The sequence below is a fragment of the Pinus tabuliformis genome, chromosome 5_1 (assembly GCF_031772625.1).
Source record: "Pinus tabuliformis cultivar Carrire ecotype Pingquan chromosome 5_1, CPIR1, whole genome shotgun sequence".
NCBI lineage: Eukaryota > Viridiplantae > Streptophyta > Pinopsida > Pinales > Pinaceae > Pinus > Pinus tabuliformis.
The window spans coordinates 692,411,493-692,431,725 of record NC_142305.1 but is presented as its reverse complement, the minus strand read 5'-3'; the positions used below and the strand labels follow the sequence as shown (position 1 = coordinate 692,431,725).

Genomic DNA, 20,233 nt, shown 5'->3' with positions numbered 1-20,233 from the left:
TCTGCAGTATTGATTATGAACGAGACGTTGAGTGGGGACAGACTGAGCTGAACCTTGTGACGTCTGAGGATCCTTGGGCTGCTTTTGGATGGCTCTGCTGGGACTTTCCCTGTTATCAGCAGCAGGAGGGACCCTGTTAGCAGGAGACAAAAGCAGTGTTTGAGAAAATTGATTTAGTAGCACAATTCGAATGCAAGACTAGAGACATCTGTACTGGTCTGTGTCACTTTATCCTTGATTTGCGAAGCCTGGAATATATGTAAACATGGTCATCTTTCTGGGTTGCTTCTATCTACTTGAGCTTTACTCAGTTCTTTCCAGTCTGGCTCCCAGTACATTTCAAGAGCTTTCTGTGCTCCTTCTCTGAGTTGGACAAGTGCATTGAACACATTTGTTAGACTTTGTGTGGACCGGGTGTTGTGGCCAAGTTATGCCTCTGTATCAGGCCAGCTTCCTGGATGAACAGGCTGTACAAACCCAGGACAAACCCATATTTGTGCTAAAAATGGATTGGGTGAATTGGTAGTGGAAGGCTTTGTTGAAGGAAATAGGTTCATGGAATAAAACTTTCGGATGTTGACCTTGCTTAAGAATGATACAAGTAGAAATTTGCTAAGTGACAAGTAGGAGAAGCACCGGTGCAAAACATACTCTAGTATTGTAGAAAAGACATTACTAGGAACTCTTTCTGGTTTCTTCTATGGAGCACGCATTTTAATTTGCTGCAAAGATAGAAATCAAGATAACTAGATCTAACCTTATAAGCTATAATAAGAAGACAATGTGGGAGTGCAATCACATCTCCTAGAGATTGCCTAGAATAACACAAAAAAAGAAAGAAAGAAACCTGTAATATTATAGCCTCAAAATACATGTATATAATTGTGACAAAGGTACGTTGACACGAAATACTAAGTGAATTTGTCCAAGACTGAAAAAGTGGACGGCTCGAGCTTGTTAAGAGAGAGAGAGAGAGAGTGGGAAAGAGAGATTTGATGTTGGAGCTAATGATGTCAAGGTCTCTTAGGTTTGATGGTTGTGGGCGAGGGGGGTGAACTAGGCACTGTCTCGCTGTCGGAGTCCTCTGGAACCATTGGGGATCCAACTGTATGACCATGGGGATGTAGAAGCGAGGGATACTCCTAGCATTTGAGGTAGAAAGAAAGAAACTTTAGATAGATCTATGGCTACTCCTCTATATCTAGGAGGTAATCTGATGGATGGAGGTGCCTTGCTTTGGGTCTGTCTGGAGCTAAATCCTCTAAGGCTATGAGGATGTATGTATTGGTGTATGGTTTGGCACCTTTGAATTGGTAATTATAATGGTCGGTCTTCTAGAGGGGGAGTTTGGGGAGAGACTCGAGGTCAAACCAATCTATTGTTTGGTGCATGTTGGGACTCTGCGGGCTGCTTGTTGCTTCAATCTGATGGATCAACAAGAAAGTAGGAAGTGACCATCTTATCATCCCAAGGCATGGCATGGCATGTAGGAACTAAGATTTGTGGTTGAAGATCTTCCTAATGAATAGGGCTAGGCATCTTTGGTCTCAATACTAGAAGAAAGTAGAGAGCGAGCCCCCTGAGTTTTTATAGAGGTAGTATAAGAGGCATCCTTTGATCTCATAGTATAAGAGGCACCTAAAAATAATTTGCTTCTTTGTCTCTGGCTCCTATAGGAAAATCCTATCAGACTGCGGTATATGGTGGTCTATCTCTATCTGGAGTTGATGAGAACTGATTCAGAGTTGTCTTAAAGGGATCCTGAGCAATTGCATCCAATGTTTGCTCATATATGGGGGGGTTGGGATGTTAATGTCATCCCGTAGCTCCAAAAAATGTTCTAGTTAGAAGGGCATCTTTCGTCCCAGGCTCGTCGCAAGTGAGGTCTAAGTGACTTGAATGTACAATCTGTATATGTCCTCTCTGATAACTTGATTCAGTACTTGTCTAGTCGACAAGAGATGGTTCAAAATATCAAGGGAGAATCTGAACAGGGGGAGGTCCTCTGGGGAGATTGTCATCAACTAGAGAATCTGAGATGCCTTTGAGAACCACCCTCATTTATAGCTTGAGGGGGATCCAAAGCAAGAGCTTTTGGGAGCAAAGTGCAAGGTAGGGTACCTATCTTTCCATGTGGTAGTGTCTTTGAAAGGCCTAACACTATGAAGGAAAGATACCAAGTACAAAATGACCTTGAGGCGAAATGGATGGACATCGAACTCTGCCTAAATAGTGGGGCTGTAGAACTGTATGCTTTTGGCGGATGATGTGCCTGAGAAGCAAGGTCTAGATTCTATCCATCATGGTCCAGTTTATTTGGAAAGGGTAGGTAAACATGTTCTTTGTATAGGACAGTTACTTTGAAGATCCATATAGCTCATTTTTCAATCCATTATATTTCCATTAGCAATCACATAAATCATTTTGACAATAATTGAAGAAAAAACATAAACGAAAAATGCTGAAGATAGGCCAAGACAAGAGAACACAAGAATATGACTCAAGCCAGGCAAAAACCCCAAGATGGGGAAAACCGTTGATCAGTTCTTATTATTCATATAAAATGTTCAGCAGAGAGAGAAGAGAGAGAAAGTACATCAATTCAAAGTCAAAATTGACCTCCCAATCACTGTTCTTAGATAAATAGATGGTCTGTTCAAAGTTGCAATTCTGGAGCAGTCAAATAGCGTCCTCTGAAGCTGGTGACATACTGCTGTAGAAGCTTGGTCAGATTAGGGCTATTTACAGTCTATCCATCCAAGAGACTCTTTGCAAAGCGCTGCTGCTGCTCAAGGGTTTGTGCAAACTTCTGAGCTCTAGTTAGGGCATCACAACAACCCTAATTCTGCTCCAAGTCACTGTGATTCTTTGTACAAACTGACTGCCCTTCAATGCTGCCTTCCTGCACTATTGTAGGCCTTGGAACCTTCACAAGTCACCCAACAATAGACAGATTTGCTACAACACTATATGCGACCTCCCTAGGACATGAAAAAACCTTGTTTCAGCCTTCGCTACCCCTGTACATCCACGGCTTGCTGTAGGTTGACTTTGGCTAGGGAAAACACCCCAAGACTAGGTCTGTCGGCCCTCACAACAGTCCCCAACTATGTTGCTTGCGGCCTACTGAACAGAGATAATAATCCAAAAAACAAGCACACAAACACACCCAACTCACCTCTGCTCCTGCGTCCTGATCTGGCCAGAAGTGCGCTTCCCTAAACCATCTTGAATCAGCCCTAAAACACCTCCTTGCTGACTGCTCCAAGCCCAGATATCTGCGGCCTCTCTTTGCAAGACATCCACACCTAAGAGGGAGACAACCTTCTCCCCAAACTCGTGCTAGCTGCCTCCTTGCCCTAGCCTCAGATCCGCTGCCCTATTTCAGATATTAGATGCTCATAGGATGTGTCCCAAATGAGGTTGGAGGGCACCTATATATACAAATTGGTGAGGGTCAATAGACATGACGATTGGTCCTTATGCAGGTGAAGCCGACCTTGACACTTTGCATATGAATGGACAAAAATTAAAAAATGCAGTTCTCCTTATACGAATTTGATGATCTTTAGGTCGATTTTGGTTCTCTCAAAAAGGGGAATTTAATGCAATAATCATTTTCATCAAATGAGCTGTCCAGAGTGGAATTTGGCCCTAGTTGCCAATTTTAACACGTAGCTCCAAAAATGTTCTAGGTAGAGGACATCTTTCGTCCCAGGCTCGTTGCAAGTGAGGTCTAAGTGACTTGAATGTACAATCTGTATGTCCTCTCTGATAGCTTGATTTAGTACTTGTCTAGTCGAAAAGAGATGGTTCGAAACATCAAGGGACAATCTGAACAGGGGGAGGTCCTTTAGGGAGATTGTCATCGACTAGAGAATCTGAGACGCCTTTTTAGATCCAACCTCGTTTACGACTTGAGGAAGATCCAAAGCGAGAGCTTTTGAGGAGCAAAGTGCAAGGTAGGGGTACCTATCTTTCCCTGTGGCAGAGTCTTTGAAAGGCCTAATACTATGAAGGAAAGATACCAAGTAGAAAATGACCTTGACGTGAAGTGGATAGACATCAAACTCTGCCTCAATAGTGGGGATGTAGAACTGAATGCTTTTGGCAGATGATGTGCGTGAGAAGCAAGGTCTAGATTCTATCCATCATGGCCCAATTTATTTGGAACAAGCGTGGCCCCCAAGTTTTGGAGCCATAGAGAACTGTGGGTTTTGTATTAGTCTCCATGAGGTAGATTTTGGATTAGATGTCTTGAAACCGACCCTAGAAGCTGTCTCTTGTTGAGTGCTAGTGAGCTATGCCCAGGGTTGCAGGGGCATGACTCCCCCCTCTCGAACCTGCTCCCGAAGCACGCTCTGGGTGGGAGCGCATCGAGAGTGACCCCCGGGAGCGAAGCAAATTTCAAGATTGCGCTCCCTAAATTTATTTTTTCGCTCCCTGCCTATTTAGGAGTGATAGAGGGAGCTATTGAAGATTGGAAACAATTTTTTTTGAGTGGGGCAATCTAATGTTCAAGCCTATGGCCCTAGTATTGATATGTAGTTCATGGTAATGTTAAATAATTAATCCGTTTACTTAAATTTTTAACATTACCATGAAATGACTCAGGATGCTTGTGGGTGGTTTCGACCTCATTGGATTTCATATGGAGAAAGTAGAATTTTAGATCTCACTCAAAATCCAGCAAACTTGTCATTTTTTTAGGATTTCAGGATTGGGGGGATTGCAATGTTTCTATTGGATTTTGTCATATACTAGGGTATGGAACTTGTATTTAATCAAGAGCACCAAGCCCTCTATGCGGGGGAGATTCCCAATAATCAAGAGCACCTAGGGTACTAGGGTATGGAACTTGTATTTAATCAAGAGCACCAAGGTCGTTCGACTATGCAGGAGGAGACTCCAAATAAAGCACGAGACAAGAAATTAGAAATTTCTCGTGGCAAGAGAGTCTAACAATAGATAATATATTTACTTGTCTTTTCTACTTTCTAGTACTTTTTATAAGTATTGACACTTTCATATTTATTATGGTATTTCTTGTAAACAATATATGACAATTTAAGTTTGAAGTTTGAAGTTGGCATTTATAACTCATTGGTAATGAATTATGAATATGATGCTTCGTGAAAGTTGAAAATTGAAAAATTTCATTTCATGTTAGATATTCTTTGCTATCGTTTGGTTAATTGGTAATGGTAATGGTTACAAGTACAAGTTACAACTTTAGTGATCAATAATGATAAATGTTATATATTGAATTTTGTCATTTGAAAGCATAAAACATTAAGATTGATGAATCATGAGACTTGATATGTTACATGTTACTAACTTGTGGACGTGGTTGATGAAGATTATAACTTCTAGATGATTGATGTTATATGGTTCAATCGATGCTTTTTTTTTTTCGGTTTGTTTATTTTGTTGTTTCTTTTTATTATTATTATTTATTTATTTTCTGTTATATCTCTAATTCATCATTCTACATGCTTTTATTGACATATATGCATAAACAAATGTCGCTCCTCGTTCCCATTTACTCTCCCGCTCCCCACTTTTGCTCCCACTCCCACTCCCAAGTAACCTTGACTATGCCGTCTCTCGAGCCAAGGTTGGAGGGCCTGTTGCATACCAAAACGAGGCCCTGTGAACTATATTCCCTAGTAAATGACTAAAAGGATAATAAGACCTAAGAACAAGATAGAAATAAGATGTTGAATTTCTAGATAAGATAAAGTACAAAATAAGTTGGTGGTACAATAAAAATGCTAGTAATTGAAACTCGAAGCTTTGAACAAAAGAGAGAGGATGTCAAAGCTTGTTGAAGTTGGGGGCCGAGGACAAGTGACTGGAATGAGATGTTGTTGGAGTTGTCAAGCACAATGAAAGGGTTAATGCATTGGTGGATGATATCTTGTGGGGAGTAATCAAGATTGTGGGGCTTGGTTGTGTGATCCTTGGGGGAGCATAACGATGAGGGAGTCTATCTCTTCCAATAATACGAGGTCGAAGGGAAGAATCTCTTAATAAAAACTTGGCTCCTTGGCTCAACCTAGGGATTAATACGCTGGGAGGGGGAGTTCACTCTAGGGTTGCATAAAAATGGTTTATTTTGTTGGTTTGCTGGTGTATGCCTTGTGACTTAGAACAACGATCCATAGCGGGTCTTGAAAATGTTAGTTGACCCCTTGGGGGGAGGTTGCAAGGAGATACAGGGCCTCACCAATCCGAAATTTGAGTATGTTGGGTCTGTATATTTTGTTTGTTGCTTCCATAGGATGGGTGAACTAGGAAAGAAATTGTTTAATTGTTCTACAATTGCATACATAAACAACCAAAATATGTCAAATCACGACGGAAAAAGGTCAATAAATGACCAAAATGGGTCCAAATTGTAGAATTTAGGCAATTCCCAATTAGGAAATATGAGGTGATCCTCTTAAGGGCCTCCAATTGAGGCGAACCTTGTAAAGATTGAGATCTATGCTTGAACACCTCTTTCACAAATTGAGCAAGGGATCTCTAGTTGTAATAGTGAAAGGTGGAAAGGGAGCTCTTGGAGTCTTGGAATAAGCAACAATATCTACCTCTGTACTCATATAACTGGGGACAGTGGAATAAGAGGCAAAATTTGGTGAGTGGTCTCCACTTGAAGTTTGTGAGGATCCATAGGGGGACTTTGAGGGCATGCATCTAATTTATTTGTGTGTATGGAGGTGAAAAGGACCAAGGATTTGGTCGTTTGTTGGGTGATAATCCCTCATAATGAGGCCTCACCAATCCGAACTTTGAGTATGTTGGGTCTCTATCTTTTGTGTTGCTTCCATATGGCTCAACTAGGAAAGGAATTGTTCAAATGTTCTAGGATTGCATACATATACGACCAAAGTTAGTCAAATCATGACCAAAACGGGTCAATAAATGGCTAAAACGGGTCCAAATTGTAGAGCATTTAGACAATTCCCATTAAGGAAATATGAGGTGATCCTCTTAAGGGCCTCCAGTTGAGGTGAACCTTATAAAGATTGAGATCTATGCTTGAACAACTCTCTCACAAATAGAGGAAGGGGTCTCTAGTTGTAATAGTGAAAGGAGGTGGAAAGGGAGCTGTTGTAGTCTTGGAATAAGCAACAATATCTACCTTTGTCCTCATAGAACCAGGGACATTGGAATAGGAGGCAAAAGGTGGTGAGGGGTCTCCACCTAAAGTTTTTGAGCATCATTAGAGGGATCCTGAGGGCATGCTTCCAATGTTCGTGTGTACGGAAGTCAAAAGGACCAAGGCTCTGGTCGTTTAATAATCCCTCCTCTTGGTTCCATGTGCATTTTGTGTGGCTCTATCTTCTATTAGATGATTGTCACTTCTGTGAATACTAGTTAGAAGCCAAATTGGTAGAGATAAATATCAATTGCAACACTCGAATAGTCGAAAAATATAAGGTTCAAGGGGTCAATTTTTAGCTTTCTGGTAAATATGTTGCTAATTTTAAGAATAAGTATAAAGTCTAGACATAATATCAAACCCAAGTTCTATATTTTGGAAATGGTTTTTCTTTTTGTTAGTGTTAGTAGTTGAGACAAGTATTTCCATGAGGGTGTGTACTTATGGAAATTGTCATTAAAAGTATCCTATGTTTTTTCAGAAGTTCAATTAATTAATTAATTAATTAATAAAGTGAACTTTCAGATCTCAATTGTTGAAGATTAGGTTTTTGGCTCATGTCAAAGTTATAAAAGAAAGAGAGGGCAAAGGAAAAAGACAAACAAAGAGCATTCATTTCACAAGTCATGTGAGTGAAGAAGAAAATCAAAGATCTGATTTTTAGCCATTGGTGAGGATTTTAACAATAGTTTAGCAAGGAGAAGGCAACCAATCTTCAACCAAAACTTGTGGCAAGCAAAAGAACAACCATACAACCCCGTAGAGTAGCTTGTACAAACATCCATACGGATTTCGTACAACTGTACAAATTGTAGGGTAGGGTAGGTTGCCTCGATTTATGGGCAGATTGAAATTTCAGGCTTGTTCATTTGATTGATTTCTCAAAGCCATTTTCCTTGTAAGGGAGCTCTTGTAAGTTCTGAAGATAATTTTAAATGATGAACTGATCTAGAAGAGCAAAAATAATTGTGCACTATGTGTGATTGCTTTTCTCGTTTTTTGCTGCATGCAAGAGTTAATAATTCCAACTAGATCTGATCTATTTTCTTAGATAGTTGATTTTAGGATAATTTAACATGGCATCAATTGCTTTGAGAGAAAAGCATATCTATTGTTTTCCAAGTTACTTCAACAAGCTTGAGAGACAAAGCTCAGGACAGCCATGTTAGTAACCAATGTGAAAGTTGAGGATCAACTTGATGGGGTTTCAAATTTCTTGCCATGGAAGGAAAGAATCTCAATGATCTTGAAGGAGCACCCCAACACAGACCCTAAGGAGCACGTAGACAACAATAATAGTAGACCCTGTAGTGTAGGCAGTGTGGGATAAGAAGAACATAAATGCATAAAAGGTGATGCTTGAAGCTATTAAGATCATTTGATTCCGCATATTGCAAAAAAGACCAAATTTAAGGAGATGTTTGATTCCCAGGTATCACTTTTTCAGAGTGATAAAATGAGTCGGAATTTGATTCTCAAAACTAAGCTCAAAGAGTGCAGAATGAACCCCTCTGCCAATGTGACCAACTACCTTACGAATATCACATAGATTTTTGATTGGCTTGCAACTATTGGAGAAGCTGTATTGGATGCAAAGCTAGTGAATGTTGCTTTGAATGGGTTCACCAAAGCTTAGGAACCATTCATCATGGGCATTTGTGCTAAGGAGCGTCTTCCCAATTGGGAAAGAGTTTGGGATGACTGTATCCAAGAGACTCGTAAAGGGTCCAAGACCAACAAGCAGGGAGGAGGAGCAAGAGATGAAAACTTAGCCTTGGTTAGCAAGACAGTGAGGGAGAGGGACAACAATCCAGACAAAAGAGAGATATGAACAAATATCAAATGTTATATCTGCCATAAGACTGGCAAGGGGAAGTTGTAGACAGTTGCAGCGACAACAAAGACAGTTGAGCGAGCTTGCTTCCAAGTTCGAGAGTGACTTTTCACTTATGTCTTGCCTTTCTACTAGCACTATTGCTAGAAGCGCGTGGTACTTGGACAACGCTACCTCTTGACACATGACGGAGGCTAGAGAGCTATTCAGGAGTTTTGTAGAGGATGACTCAGGGATCCATATTGAGTTTGGCGATGATGCCACGAATGTAGTGAGGGGACATTTCAGTTGAGTTAAGAGGGTCCTTTAACGCGCAAGAGGTATTTTATGTACTAGGCCTAAAGAAGAACCTTTTGTCCATCTCAATCATGGAAGACAAAGGTTATGAGGTTAGCTTTGAGAGGGGGCAAGTGTTCATCTGCCCAGAGGGAGCCAGTCCAGTGATTGCAACGAGGATTGGAGTTTGGGAGGGGAATCTTTATAGACTTTAGGGTTAGCCTACTCAGGCACTAGTGAACACCAGTGAGAGCATGTGTAAGATTTGGCACAAGAGAATGGGGCATGTCCATCACAAAGCTCTACCATTATTATGATAGATGGTCATTGGGCTTCCAAAATTTAGGCTAGACCAGTAGGGGGTGTGCAAAGGGTGTGTGTATTTGGCAAGAATGTCAAGGCATCTTGTCCTAGTAGCGAGACTCGATCCAAAGGCATTTTGGATTTGACCCATCCCAATTTAGCATGTGCCAGGGCCTATGTTAGTATCTTTAGTAAAGGGTGCATCTTACTAAGTGAACTTCATTGATGACTTCTCTAGGAAGATTTGGATCTACTTCATGAAGACCAAGGGTGAGGTCTTCAGTGATTTCATAGCTTTCAAAGCTCAGGTGGAGAACATGATAGGAAGGAATATCAAGGTGCTAGGGACAAACAACATGGGTGAATACACCTCTCATGAGTTCGTTGATTTCTATAAGGAGGCAGAGATCAAGAGGGAGAAGACAATGGCCTACAACTCGTAACAAATGGTGTTGCAGAGAAAAAGAACGGTCTATCATCAATGTTTGTTGATGATTTTGTGGGTCAAGTTATGCGACACAACTGTGTATTTACAGAGTAGGAGCCCACACTGAATTATGAAGGACAAGACACCGGAGGAAGCATTCATAGGCAAGAAACTCGTATAGGAAATCTTAGGATATTTGGTTGTCTAGTCTACATCCACATACTCGTGGAAAAGAGGACAAAGTTACAATCCTTAGGTGAGAGGGGCATTCTAGTGGGATACAACAAGGATTCAAAGGCTTATAGAGTCTTCTTGACAGATCAACGGAAGATAGTGGTGAGCCGAGATGTCAAGTTTGAGGAGAACTTGGCATCTATGAAATCTCAAGACCTACCAGTTATCGCAGAGGGGTCTCAAGAGGAGGAAACAAAGGAGGAGCCAAGAGTAGAGACTTCCAATATCAGAGATAAATAGCAAATATTGAAGATTTGGTGGTGTTGGGAGATTCACAGCTAGCTATCCATCACCTTGTTCATGGATCTTTGCGTAAGGATTGCAAGTTGTGAAGCATTATTGATCGAATGAAGAATCTAAAACTACCCTTCTCTACTATTAGCTTCTTCCATGTTTTGAGAATAAACATTTCTGCTGCACATGATCTCTCATATAACGGTATAAACTTGGACATAGGAGTCCTAGTGAGAAATGGTATTCCTTCCCTCACAACTATCCCTTAACAATGGGTCTGTGTTGTCATGTAAATTTTGTCTGTATCTACAACTCTTTTGGAGAATCTACACCTCCAAAGACCTTGTGTCCTTTAGGATAGTAAAACAACTAATAGATATTGAGAATGAAGATTGTCATAAGGTTACAATTATCACTGGCCTTTAAGGATTTTAATTGTACTCACTTGCTCTATAGGCTGCGATCCAAGCACAAATTTTGATTTAATACAATATTCTCATCACAGTTAAAAAAAATAGTTTCATTTCATAACAATTAAATTATAAAATAATGTACACAATTGGTTGCACTAGTGAGTGTACTTGAAGTTGCCCCTTAGTTTTAACTTGGTTTTGATCCCCTTTTACTTTTGTGTCTATCATTTGACTGCAAATTTATACCAAGTATCCGTTGGAACAATATCAACAAAATTATATATTATAGTAGAAGGTCTAAACTTTGGTTACCGACCCTTTTCCATTCATCCCCTTGGTGATCTGTAATATTCTGAAATCTTTTATTATGTAGGTTTAATTCCTTATATCTCAAATTTAATATCACTAACTTATTGCACTAATTTATGAAAATCACTGAATACGAAATGAAAGAAAAAAGAACTGAATACACATCCCCACACAAATGAACACAAGATTTATCCCGGGAAACCCATTAGAGGAGAAGACCCAGTTAGACGGCGAGGCCTATGATTTGCTTATTTTTTTTTATCAGTTAAGAAAATGCAAATACAAAGAAAGGGGCACTCACTATGTAGATGCCCAAAGCACTGCTGGAAGCAAGTCCTTGGTCAAGAGGGAGCTTGGGTATATTCCTTTTATAGGAATGGGTACATTCCTTCATTGGAATGGGCATATCCTCCCTAATTGAGAGGGAGAGATAGACATATCATTCTTTTCTTCACTTGGGAAGATAGAATGGAGGATTGGGTAAGCATCTGGCATTTGATACTCTTTGAGGATGTGGTAGGGCATCCAATATAAGAGTAGTCGTAAAGGACCGATATTCTTTGAGGACTGGGAATCCAAGATAAGGATAGTCTTGATGGAACATACTCTGAGAGAACCCGAGTGTCTATAAATCATTGGTCTTGCCAACATTGTGCTCTGATCTTGTGTAGAGATAGAGTTGTTAGTTAAGGCCTTGCTATGTGACAATGCTGGATGATATGATTCCATACAGATGGGTTACCAATCTGACTCTTCTTATGAGAATTATTTAGATTGAGAATGTCCAAATACCTTGTATGGATTATGAGACTGCATCTGCCACAACATTTTGCTTCCCTTTTTTATATATGATTTCAAAGTCATAACCCAACATCTTTGTGACCCATTTTTGCTGCTCTTCCGAAGATAATTTTTGTTCTAAAAAGTATTTAAGACTATCATGATCCATTTTTACCTTGAAGTGTCTTCCCATTAGGTAGGGTCGCCATTTCTTAAGAGCATGTAGTATTGCCAACATTTCCTTTTCATAAATAGCTTTGTGTAAATACTTTCCTTTTGATTGGACGACTTTCGAAAGCAATGGGTCTTTCTTCTTGCATTAAAAGAACACCAATTCCATTTCCCGAGGCATCACATTCCACAATAAAGGTTTTTGTGAAGTCGTGCGTAGCTAAAACCGGTGCTTGGCACATCACTTCTTTAAGATGTTCAAAGGCCTTTGTAGTCCATGAAAATGCATCTTTCTTCAATGTTGTTAGAGGTGCTGCTATTCTCCCATAATTCTTAACAAACTTTCCATAATACCCTATCAACCCGAGAAATCCTTGCAGATGCTTTATGGATGTGGGGATTTTCCATTCCTTAATGGCTTTAATTTTGCTAGGGTCTACCTTAACACCTTCATGAGATACAATATGACCTAGATATTCCACCTTTTGTACTCCAAAGAAACATTTGGAACTTTTTGCATATAATTGTTTCTCCTCCAATAGTTTGAGCACCCTGTCAACATGTTGAACATGATCCTTCCAAGACTTGCTATAGATTAGTATATCATAAAAAATACTAACACAAATTTTCTAAGGAAGGGTTTGAAAATGGAATTCATCAAACCTTGAAATGTAGAAGGTGCATTGGTAAGGCCAAAAGGCATGACCAAAAATTCATAATGACCCTCATGAATTCTAAATGCTGTTTTCGGAATGTCTTCAGTTTGAAATTGGAGACTCTGAAACAAGAAAATGGTCAAGTCTCTTAGAAATACTTGCCTCCGTAGCATGATTATTCTACTAAGTTGGTCTTAACTTTTTAGGCTCTCAATCTACAAATCCTGCTTTTATTTTATGCCTGAAGTATTTAGCTTGAGGGTCTGGTTGAGAACTCGTTCCCAAAACTTTCGACTTGGATAACACAAAATTCATATTACCACATAAAATTGCATACTCCCAAATAGTGCAATCCAAAGAGAAAAAAGGATCTTAGAAAGCCTTCCTAGAACTATATAGCCTATAACTATTTGTAACTGAAATCAGATCCATTTCCTTGTAGAAGAGTTTAGTGTAGAGATTTGAATTAAGCAGATAAGAGTTTAGCAATGGGCAAACATTCATTAACTCCCTTGAATTTTGATTGGCATCTAGAGACAAGAAACCCCGCTCACTCAAGAACCTCTATAAAGGCTAATAATTCTAACACCTTTCTCCATCATATCTTGTAGTAGAGTAACATCCTGGTCTATTAACCTCTACAATTTTGCCTAAAGCCAATAGTTTTACAATACTGTCTAGGTCTCTAATATTTAGAGATAAAATGATCATTTTAAACCAACACTGCAAATGAACCTTGCTCTAAGGACCCCATTAAGTGTTCTCTTATGGCTTTTTCCTGGGCATGAAATAAATAGGATCTTCTTCCCCTTGAAGAGGATACAAAAGCTTTGGCAAAACCCAAACAAATACCTAGACCCCCTAATTGACACTTATTCCCTTGGTTGCGAAGCCTTAGAGAAAGCCTACAATAGGAGAATGTTTTAGAAGAATCCTCCAAAAGACCGCACACTTGACAAGAAACCTCAGGAATAGATGATTGAACCTTCAAAGAAACTTCCAACTTTGGAACTAAACCTACCTTTGTTGATACCAATTGAAGCAACAAGACCCTTCTTAGTGCTTACCCCTAACATAAGTATGAATCTTGGAAAATTGATCATGAACTTTAGGTAGAGTTGGCCAAACATTCTCATTTCCCAAGTCCGATACATTTCTCTCCAAATCAAAAAGAGGAGCAAGAGAGGCAATGTTAGAGTTACAAGCATGGTCTTGTGAAAGATCCTTCAACTCTTGATGATCACTCACATGAGATACCACGGTCTTTAGACTGGACATCTAGGACAAAAATTTTTGGAAGGGGGTGAATTTCTAGGATTAAGTATATCCCGATCTTTCGAGCTTGTAACCCCAACGAGGAAACCCATTTCAGAGATACAAACAACACCCCTTGAACCAAACTGAATGACAACATCTTTTGGCACTTCAATAATTGTTGTAGGCGTGTTGAGAGACACCATTCAAAGAACCAAATTTTGCGGGTCTTTCAACTGAACTACCACTCGCTTGTTGAAGAGCAACATCATCATTTAATGAGAAAAGGCCTTGGGTTTGGGACGAAAGATGAAAATGACTGAGAGAGAGAGCCATTTAGCTCTGACTTATTGCCCCTTGATGCCAAAACAAACTCCTTTTTCCTCCATAGCTTTTGCAGAAGAAGTTTAGAACAATCTACAACATGGCCATAACGATGGTAACAAACACACCTAAACAAGATTCTTTTAGAATCAACAATATTCCTATAAGTCATATCCCCCAACAAAAATCTCCATTGAGTTGGGAAAACCCTCTCCCACGTTCATTTCAACCACAACTCAAGTCACCCTCCAAAAACACTAGATTTAAACTAAGCATCCACATCCACATCCACAGTCTTCGTCAAAGAATCCCTAATGGATTTCAAATTATTTTCAGAGAAAAAGGCCTGACAAATGAACCCAAATTGGAATAAGCCCTCCAAAAACACTAGATTTAAACTAAGCATCCACATCCTCATCCACAGTCTTCGTCAAAGAATCCCTAATGGATTTCAAATTATTTTCAGAGAAAAAGGCCTGACAAATGAACCCAAATTGGAATAAGCTTTACCTCTTCGGATCTTAGATCAAAACACGCAGTCCACTTCTTTAAAGCTAGATAAGCATATCCCCAATACCAACACCCTTTCAAATATCTTTTTTGGATCAAATTCCAAGTGGAATAGAATACCTATCAACCAAGAGGCAGTAAGTGGAAGACCAGACCATAATCCAAAAGAGGAAACTGGAATTTCTCAATCCAGTTATTTATCTTATATATTCCTCCCATGAAATTTACCTATCAGAACTTACTTGACATTTGATTCGTTGTTTGGTTCATATATCCTCACTTAATAACATTTTAACCCTGACTTTCTTTTTCCTCACCACCTTTTGAGCCCATCCTCTCTTCCTATCTTCAGATACTGCTTTTGTGGGTTTAATAGCCAAGGGAAAGCCTCAAAATTTGTCAAAATATAAACTTTACCCCACAAATCTAGAGCCTGACGACCCAAACCTTGAGGAAACAAGGAGATTTAAAGACTTCTGATTTGGAATAGATGACAAAGGTTCAACTCACAATATAGTAGATGACCTAATAAATTCTTCCAGTGTTATGTACTGTTGGCATGTCAACATTACTTTAGCCATCGGGATCCTAAGCCATATCTGCAAACTCAGATCCATCACTCAACAGGCTTACTCCCAACAAATCTTGGCTTATACAAAAAGATTTAGCACTTTTGACTTGCCCTGACATCTCTGACGCCACCTTGTCCCCACCTACTAAGGGCCTAAAATCTGTGGTCTCAGATGCCCATCCATGGACACTCCCAAACCTTCCAAAGAGTGCGTGCCCCCTAAGCCACCAAGACAAGAAAATCTAGTAGGTGGATCGTTGAAGAGTTTTGACTCTTTAGTGAATCATTATAATATTCCACCAGATCCTTGGCAAGTCCATCTATGGTTTTTTTTAGTCCCCTAGTGTGCCAATAATGATTGTTGCTAATTAATTGATTCAACTTTTGAAAAGGTAGCAAGAAATGGATTCCTTAATTTGTGCCTTAATTCAAGGAATCAAATTCGAGTTCCTTCTTGTGCATGCTCAAGTTCCTAAAGATTAGGAGATTCCCTAAAAATTAGGACGAGCTATGATGCAGTTAACTAATGTGCTCAAGTGGAAGGATGAGTTACTTGTCTTCTAATGCGAGTTGATTGAGGAAAAGGACGAGTGGTTGAGTGTCAAGTCTTAGATTTGAGACAAGATGAGTTGCATGTGAGTTTTGACTTATTTAACTCAGTCAATCACAAAAGCAACTTTTCTTATTTAGAAATTTGCTAAACTTGGCATATGAATTGCATTAAAAGGAAGAACGAAGGCACTGGTTGAATCATAATTTGTGTGAGCTTGTGAGAGAAAGGTGCCAAGACATTTGTGCAAATTATTGGAGAGAAAGGCAATTTCCCAAGGAACTGTGCATAGAAATAGGAGGTGAATTTGCGTGAGGAATTTGGGCTTCTAGTGCACACAGACTTAGGAGGAGAGGATCAGCATTCTTGCAGATTGTTTCAAGCCTGGTCTAAGGCTGAAGCAAGTGTATTTGTAAGAGATCTATTTCTCAAAATTCTTCAATGAAGTTCTCAAGCAAGCAAGGGTTTTCCAAGTTGGGTTCCCTAGAAAAACCATGTTGTTCTATCGTGTGAACTGTGCATTTATTTCTGTTCTATTCTGCTGCAAATTTAGTAGAGAAATTCTGTGTCTATATGAAAAGAAAGTGTTTTTCAGATTGTTCATATTAGCAGATCAGAATTTCGTGGAATTTCTACATCAACTACCATTACATAAATGGTCTTGTCTTATTGTTTGGAGGATATTTTGTACCTAATCAACTAAATGCTCCACCAGATCTTTATCAATAGAAGATCCTCCATTGCCTGAGAATAATATTCTCTTACAAGCCTTTTGAAGTTTGAATAAATTGTATTCCAGGAATCGTAGATTTGTTTTCATTAACTGTGAGTCAAGAATTGTTTGCATGCGCTGGAAGTTCCCTTGTGAGGCCCCTGAATGATTTTCCAGATGTTCTCAGCAAATAAACAAGAGAAACAAGGGACCAAGAGTTTATTCTGCTTCTCTACAGTGGACACAAATGGATGGACCTTGAATGCCTCTTTTTCAAAATTTGCCCGTTATAAGAAAAGAACCTTTGGCTCATCAATGACATTGGATGTGATCCTTTGTTGTGTTAAAAGAATGAAAGTGGATTGATTTTAAATTGGAGAGGCATTGTATTTGAGCTTTCTCAGTTCTGTTGAAGCTATCTCAGATGTATGAAGTTGGGTCTTCCCACTGTCTTTTCAATGACATCCAACCTTATTAGATTTGGGTACTTTTCTTACAGGATGTTCCTTTTATCACTTCTTCAGGGGGACTAATCAGTGGCACTATTGTTTTAGTAGTGTGTTGTATTGCTGGAATTTGCTTTTCAACCCTCATCCATTGGATGAGCAGGTCAGTGACTGTGTTTTTAGTAGGTGAGCAGTTGGTGGCAGCATTCCTTCAGCAAACAAGCAATCTGGTGATCACTTTCCTTTAGAGGATGAGCAACTCAATGTTTTTTCCTATGAATATTGTTTCTTCTGGCACTTATTTTTCGTATGAGCAGTTTGGGATTGTAGTCTCCCATATGATGAACAGGCTGTTGGCAACATTCTTCTACCAGGTTATTGGGTCCATTTTTATACATAGTTTTAAAAACAGGTCCGGTTTGACTTTGAACTGGTCAAACTGGCTGAGTAGGTGACCAGGACGGGTCGAACTTCAACTTGGCTCGGGGTGGTGGTGTAGGCCGGTTTGGTACCAAACCTGCCTGAACCAGTTGAGTCCATTCTGAACTGGCTGAGTCACCTCCGGATGCCAGCAGAAAATAGAGCTAGGATAATGATGAAATTTTGGAATTGAGCATTTATTCTCCTGATGATGTTCGTCATGAGGGATCAAAATGTTGAGATAAAGACCAATGGTAGCACAGATTCCTATCTTTCGCTAAAAGCTGCCGGGATCCATTTTCTTATGTTTTTATTGTCCCATTTATATTCAAAGGAATATCGTGACAGCTGTGAGAAATTTGAACACCATAACTTGAATTTTTACATTCCTAAAAATGTTCTTAATTTGTTTTGTCAGTTTGGAACTTCAACCTGAGTGCAAAGTCACTTGAGATAAATAGCTCTCCTGTGCCACAATCTCGTTTTCTACGTATCTCCTTGTTGATAATGCATTTTGGATGCGTTAGCAAATTTACACTTCCTATGACAGGAATGCTTGTATACTACATAAATAAGGAGTTGATCAACCCTTGGAATTCTAAGTTTCATATATATCCTTTAGACACCAGACCCTGCATGGTCAGTGAAAAGCATTGAAATCAGTAATGCCACTATCCTCTGTTGCCTCCAGAAAACTCAAACTAATATTTGTGCTTTTTTCCAATTTGTTTGTGTCTTAAAGTATGCTGACTTTGGCACTTGCAAGGGTCTAATAGAAGAAATATTTAACCAAGTGGTAATTATAGGTGTATGCCATTTGTTTAAATTCGTCACGTAAAGCAGCTCACTGTTCTTTCTGTTAACAAGTTGCAATCAGATTCACTGAAGTTCTATCTCATATCAAAATCGTGGGCGTTTCCCAAGGATTACATCATTTACCTCAAATGGGGTTTTGACTCTCGAGAGAGCTCCCATCAAGTTATTTGTTTATTATATGAAACGTTTACATATTACCTTAGAATTTACAATGTCACAATTAAGGGTACTGCATGTGCATGCAAAGATAATGAAGTATCTATTTATTTTGAGCCTTTTGAGTCAATAGTAGACTTTGAGTTGTATTGTACTTTTGTTACTGATATGTATTGCGCTCAGTGCCATTTTGATATATTCACCCTTACAGGGTAGTATATGGATGAGAAAACTTTGCATATTTGTTCGTAATGGTCTCGAATCATGGTTTAAAATCTTGAAAATATTATTTTATCAAAATATAGTATTATTTAATGTATTTTTTGAAAACAAGTCATTGAAATCAAACTGGTCCAAGTCAATTTGGGTTCAATTTGAAACCTGAGTTGATAGGTTGGGAAGTCAAGGTCTGAGTCTGAGTTTTAAAACTATGCTTTTATATTGAATTGGGTCATCACAAATCCATTCCCTCTCACTTCAGCTACGATTGACTCTTCATTGAATTGGGTATGCCCACTCACTTTCATACACTCCTCTTGTATGTATGCTTCTTTACAACACTTCCTTATCAAATGAATAGATCAATATCATACTCTGGATGTTGAGCAATTCAGTGGTTCATGGGTTCCCTCTCTCTCTCATGCACACTCTCATGCTCGCTCTCTTCTGCATGTGTGTGCTCCTGATTTACTCTTAAATAATGCTACTATAAATCTGAAATGTTTTACTTAGTTGAATTATGGTTTGCTGAAGTTATTATTGTAGATCCATGACCTCAACAATAGGTTCACTCTTTTCTGTTCTTCACTGCAAACAAGGATGCTTAATGGGCAAATACTGCTTTTTTCTATAGAGATTTTACGAAGATACCTAAATTGATGAAATCTCATCAACCACTAGTCAAGATGTTGCCATGGTATTTTAACATGTTCCTCAATGGGTTATACATTGCCACTCTAAGTGCATCATTATTAATCATTTCTAATAGTGCAAGAATCCAGCATGGATCTCTGGTCCTGTCCTGGAAGGCCACTGTACTTAACTTTGATGGTTACGTTAGCATTATTGTGTACCAACTGTTTCATTTTCCTATGGATGTGGTTTTGCTGTACTTTCATGATGAAAAGGATTAACTCTTCATTTTTACAAGCAAGTCTTGAAAGTTCCAATTTCTGATCTTCCAATTCCTAGCCATTAAGTTACATGTTAACATTGACTAAAAACATATCCTGAACCAACCCCATAGGTTCGGCATCATTATTTTTTGCTAGATAATTTCTAAGGTGTATGTGAGAATTAACCCATTGTCTTGTTTTCAATCACCCTTCTTCCTCCAGCCTTCCCTTTTGTTATACGTCCAACTCTCTAGTTAAAAATGAATTGAGGATCTTATAGCGACCATCTGTCTTGTTTTCTGTGACCCTTCCTCCTCCAGTCTTCCCTTCGTTACATGTCCAACTTTCTCTGGTTAAAAACGAGTCGAGGATCTTACAGCGACCTATTTATTCCTGTTTTTCAAATTCAAAAATGTAAGGTAACATGATTCTATTAACTTCATATTGTTTGCCTTTAGGATTAAACAATGTCCATTTACATGCATTATTTTTAAATTGTATTTTCTGTTGATGTATTGCCATTCCATTTGCATTTACGTAACAAAGTGTGTAGC

General features: G+C 39.1%; 1 protein-coding gene across 1 annotated transcript in view; it reads left to right on the top strand.

The window, feature by feature from the left end:
- The window catches only part of LOC149166839 (plant/protein, putative (DUF3411)), a 41,569-nt gene that overhangs the window by 20,857 nt on the left and 479 nt on the right, over positions 1–20,233 (top strand). The window lies entirely within an intron of this gene.